The sequence below is a fragment of the Hydra vulgaris genome, chromosome 07, assembly GCF_038396675.1.
Source record: "Hydra vulgaris chromosome 07, alternate assembly HydraT2T_AEP".
Taxonomy (NCBI): domain Eukaryota; kingdom Metazoa; phylum Cnidaria; class Hydrozoa; order Anthoathecata; family Hydridae; genus Hydra; species Hydra vulgaris.
Window position 1 is genome coordinate 35,637,501 of NC_088926.1, and position 6,122 is coordinate 35,643,622.

The following is a 6,122-nucleotide window of genomic DNA, read 5'->3' on the forward strand; positions in this document are numbered from 1 at the left end:
ATTTAGCGTGTTCTGTTACCATCAACTTAAATGGTACTTTTTTGATGCATTTTTTTTTTATTATTATTTTTATTTATTATTTATAAATTTTTTTTGTGACTCACAACACGTATTTGCATTTGATGCATATAAGCTAAATTGTCGTATTTGAATTCGTATTGTGATTGATCAAAAAATTTCTTAAATATTGTATTGAAATGTATTTGTAACTACATAAACTAGGTTGACCGGTGTTTTTTTGTTGTTGAAAAAACCAAGAGAATGATTTTTTTTTTTCATTTTAACACCTAAAATATTAAATATTTGTATTTAGAAAATGCCAATTGCATATCTGTGGAATGATGGCAGAAGTTGATAGGTGCAATTTTTGAAAAAACAAGTTTAAAGGGGCGTCTATTCAAGCCTCATGAAGCAACTCACCCCCCCCCCCTCACCATTTTTTGGTTAAATATTTTTTGGTACGGCGAAGCGTTTTGTTCAAAGCGCATATATGCTAGAGGTGTACTGGATATGATTTTTTACATATCCGATCGGATATAAAGTTTAATATCCGGATATGTCGGATATATTGAATATTGTAGGGGAATAGGAGGGTGGGTCTAGAAGTGCCCCCCTCTCCCTAGAGATAAGCTGTTACCGTAACCGATATTCTTAAATATCACTTATGTTTAATAAGTTTACTCAGTTAAGTTTTATCTGAACTTGAGGAGTTGTTTTAAAATGGCGTCTCTTTATAAAAAGCATTTTTAAAATACGCGAATTTCAATATGGGTTTAACTAAAGTAGCGTACGCTACTTTAGTTAGGCATAAAAAAACTTTTTTATTTAAAACAATTTAATTATTTAACAATTTAAGAATTTATGATTTTAATAAGCTCTAGGTTGTACATTTTTTTTTCTTCGCAAAGTTTTAGTTACCGATACTGTGTACTGCTGCTAAGCTCGAATTTTAATCTTTTCCCTTTAAGTCATTAACAACCTTTGCAGTTTGGTCGAACACATAGCAAATCGTTCAATAATGTCTTTTGATTGTAAAAACTCCAGTATGTCTCTCTTGCTCGCTAAAGCTGTTAGAGATGAAAACCAATCATCCGATCATTCGTAATCGATTTTTAATAATTTTCACCGAATCATTGCACGTTCAGCACTGTAACTTGTTATCGCTATAGTTGTCATATTTTTACAAAGCAAAGTAAATTAGGAAACAAAGACAGTACTTCTAGAGCTCGCAATGGCTTAACGATACTATAGTTAATCCATTTGTTAAAAGTTTGATCGTCATCAGAAAAGTTTGATCGTCATCATTATTTTCACAATCCTCGCAGTCATAATGATCAAGCACGGTTTTAATGCCGTCTTCCGTCTGCTGATCTTCACTTTCGGGCTGTATCATACTTTTTTCAACGATTTCGTATATCTGGCATTCTGCAGCATTTCGACAAAAACAGAATGTCGCTTGTGTCCTGAGAAATAATTATGCAGTTCTTGAATAATTTCTAAAACATTGGTTATTTCGGAACAACATTTTAAAACGGATTCAATAAGTAGATTTAATCGATGTGCACTGCACCAAACATACATGGCTTTTGGAGCCTTTTCAAGGATTAATGTTTTTAGTGTTTTTAATGTAATTTGCCTTTGCAGTTTCTTGCATCATCGTAATTTTGGTCAATAATCTAATTTATTTTGACTTTGATACTTGATAAAGTTGAAAAAATTTTTTGTTTCACCTGTTGTAAACATTTCAATTACTCTCTCAACTGGACGTGGACCAGCTGGTGTATTTTCTAAATAACGTAAGATGAGGCATTGGGCTTCCATTTTAGATTTATCTTGGGTTCCGTCACTAATAATGTAACACACTTTTTGGTTCCTCACGTCTGTCACAATTTTTTCAACGACTTGCTAATTTTTTTCTGATGATGTAATGTGTAAATTTGAAAACATCTCATCTAGTTGATTCTTACTACACGATCTAATTCTTGCTAGGTCAGCTTCGTGATGTTCACAACTGTACTCGTGATTTACGATATCTCTTGATGCATTGTTCCAATTTTTTATTCCCTTGTTAATCCAATTCAATGATGCTGATGGTTTACCAAATAGAAGACAATCCACACAATACAAACTATCCTTTGAAAAACTATAACTAAGCCATTTTCTGATTTTTTTCTCACCGTCAGATAATTTTATTAAGAACAAGGGTTGCGAACAATAATTGGAAATACAATCGATTTTTTGATAATAAGGATTGGAAATACAAACGATTTTTTGGGCAAATGGTTTGTAAATAACAATTGGTTTATAACAGATTCAGTTATGCGAGAATTTAAAAACATTGCAATATCAGTATCGCCCTGATATTCAACAGATGTTATTTCAACGCTATTTTCAATTTCATATGAACTGACTATTTCATTTTCAAATTCTATCCGAGATGCATTGCAAGCATTGGAATTATAGCACTTATTTTAGTTTTAAATGTTTCGCAAACATCATCTTCAGTTGTTATTACAGACTCATGAACTTGCTCAATAGAATTTAGAGATGATAGTTCTGAAACTGCAGGAAGGAAAACTTGGTCGGGTATGATAGATTCTACAATTACATCAGTTAAATTTTCTAACACTTTTTACAAAAGTTTACTATCAACAACGTCATCAAGCAAAGGATTTTTAATAGCATCTTTATATTTAACACATTCTCCATCATTTTGTCTAGATCCAATTACTTTGAATTTGACTTCCAAGTTTTTGTATTAAAAATAAATAAAAATTTCTGATTTTAATTTTGCTAACATGGGGAACTTTATTTAGCATTTAAGGTGGATCCATGGTAAAAAAAACAAATTATTTAAAATTTTTAATATTGTTTTTTTTTAAATAAAATATGAACAATAAATAAAACTGTAAAATAAAAAACCTTTTAAAAAATAATAATAATAATTTTACACTGCAAAATCTGCAAAAAATACGCAAAAAGTGAGTTACGTAAAACAACTGTTGCTTGAAAAATGCTCATGCTATCAAGCTACAAATTTTATAAATTAGAGAAAACACATTGATAAAGTGACTGAAGCAGGATTATTTCATACTTTTATTTTGTTTCATAATGGCAGTTAAATTAGTGAATAATATGAAAATTTGACCAAAAGTTGACAGGAAAATACAAATTTTTCGATAAAAAAGTATTTCTGTTGAAGATCCTGCTTCAGGAACTACTTTAAAGTATTATAAACAACTCCTGAAAATTTGAACATTTAATTATGAGCGGATTTTAAGATATCGTTGTTCTAAGATTACAATATTCGAAAAAAAAAACAATGAAGAAAAATGCAAAAGAAATTAATAATAAGGTTAAGATATTTGTTGAGCAATCTGCGAGTAAAACAATAGAAAAACATAAAAACAGAATATTTTAAAAGATAGTAGATATATTTTAATTAACACAGATATTGATTATTTAGATTTTTATGTCATAAAATGTAGAAACTGACAACCATTTGTGGTTGCTATGCGGTTGCTATAGAAATTGTTAACAAAAGTTGACAATTTTATTGTTTTAAACAGATTTTTAATGTAAACAATAATTAAAAGTCACTTTCTTCTAAAAGATCGGTAGCTTTTCTGATAAAAACTTTAATTAAAAAAAAATCATTTGTTTGCATTTTTTTTACCATGGATCCACCTTAACCGAGTACTAACAATATATTAGTATTAGTAAAGAAATTATTTAAATAAATACATCCTTACATTAACATATTGTATGGAATGTATTAAAAATATTAATTATTACTAACCTCCCAAATTTGTATGCGTGTTTCTTTTTGCAGTGACCTTTCCATTTATCAGAACGAACTAAGCCATTACACATAATCTTCTGATATTAGTACTTGCTTTGCGTTTTTTCTCTCGGCATTATTTTCAAAACTTATAATCCAAAATTTAAAATCTATTTATTTTTTTAAGTCCGATAGTAAATGTATACAGTATAATAAGATATTATATTATAAGAAAACGTGCATTCAATACGCTAAGTAGTTGTAAGTACTGTCAATTATATATATTTTATCCCCCCGGAAAGTTTGTACCTGGACAAACATTCCTCCCGTAAAGTATATTTTCGAATAAACATTCCGGTTGGATAAAATATTTCTTCCCTTTCCGAAATAAATGTTCCCCCGATAAAAATTTACTAAAAATTTTGGTTTTTAAAAAAATTACGAGAATTAGAAGGAGAAGAAATCAAAAAATCCTTTTTTGATAAGACATTTTTATTTATTGTAACGCTATTTTAATAATTAAATATTAAGAACAAACGGTAATTATGACCTATACCAGGGGTCGGCAACTTATTTTAAGAAGGGAGCCATTTTTCCTAAAATAACTTTGAAAATCTTCTGAAGAGTTAAAAGGATAATAGTTTATAATAGTTAATAATAGTAATAGTTTAATGTTTTTTAATGACATTTCTGGATTATAACGTATAATTAAGACAGCCTGGAGAGCCGTACAGTTTAGATAAAAGAGCAACGTGCGGTTTGCGAGCCGCGGATTGCCGAACCCTGATCTATACCAAGGAACGTTAAAATGCATGACAGATCATGATGCAGAGTTTTATAAATTAATAAAAAGCAGAACAAAATAAATAAAAAACCTAATTTAGAACAATAAATGCACTTGAAAATAATAAAAAACATGTTCTAAATGTTTATAAGTTGCTCCCTTTCTTTTTTTCCTGGGATATATATCCCAGGAATATATATATATAACCAGAATATATATATATAACCAGAACGTCGCTTTCTTCTTTTTTCCGTATTCTTTTTTAAAATAGCTTAACAAAATAAAAACAATTTATATTTGCAAGTTTGTACTTCTATATAACAAGTCGAATAATTAACATTCGCAAATAATCTTGTCGTTACTGAAAGTATAACTATAATAAATATAAAATGTAAGTTACTTCATAAAAATGATTTGCAATTTTATCAAATTATTTTACTGAGTTTAACAATGGATTTTTTATATCTAGCACATAAAACATCCTTAAAAACATTTAAAAACGTTCTAAACTTGCACGTAGTTATTTTGTTAACTATAAGTTGTATAGTTTTAGCAATTTGTTTTCAACGTGAAGAACATTGACATTCGATTTTTCTATGATTTATTTTCGACTTTGACTGACATTCGATTTTTTATGATTGATGCGTTTGATTTAAGTGAACTTTTTTTTTTTATATAGTTTAATTTAGCGTTTAAACCAACTGCATATTTATTTTCCCCCCGAGTTTGGAGTAAAACTTCATCCCCCCCCCCCTGTTTTAATTTTTATGAAGCAGCTGCTTCTTGAGTAAACAGTAGTAGACGCCCCTGATTGTAACCAATAACCTTGAAATTAAAATATTAATTCATAATACATAAGTTTTTTAAAAGTACCAAGTCAAAAAACATCAAAAACTTAATATTGTAAAAACATAAATGCTATACAGCAGTTCTTGACAAGAAGACTTTCTGGTCCACTGTGAGTTTCCCGCTTTTTTTTTTTTTTTGACTATGACTCAACATCTTCAGCTTCAGTATCACTGCTGGAACACTGCTCTTCAGTTTCTGAATGACCTACTTCTCTACCTGATTCATCGAAATATTGGTCTTGGCTGATGGACGTTTGTTTCTTTATCAACACTAGTTTTCTTGGATGAATACCTTCAGTATCTTCAATTGTGGAATAATATCCAACTCTTCCATTTGTTGACATTTGCAGACCATAAATAAATGCTGTTCTGCACTTTATTCATTTTACCAATACTTTTAACAACACCACACCTTCTTGAAGTCTTTGCTTTTTCAAACCTCACTAAATTTAATTCCCAAATTTTCTTATTCTTGTCTGAAGCAAGACCATTTTTGGCCATTTTTATATGTCTATTACGTTATTTATAACTTAGAAAGATAACACTAAAGAGATAGGAAAAATTATTCTCAGTTTGGGGGTGATCTTTTTTAAAAATTAACATTAATAACTTATATTTTCTGTTTATAAACATAATTTCCCCACTTATGGTGACATGGGAAATTGAAAATTCTTTAAAAAAATATTTAGTCGTACCCCTAAACTGCATT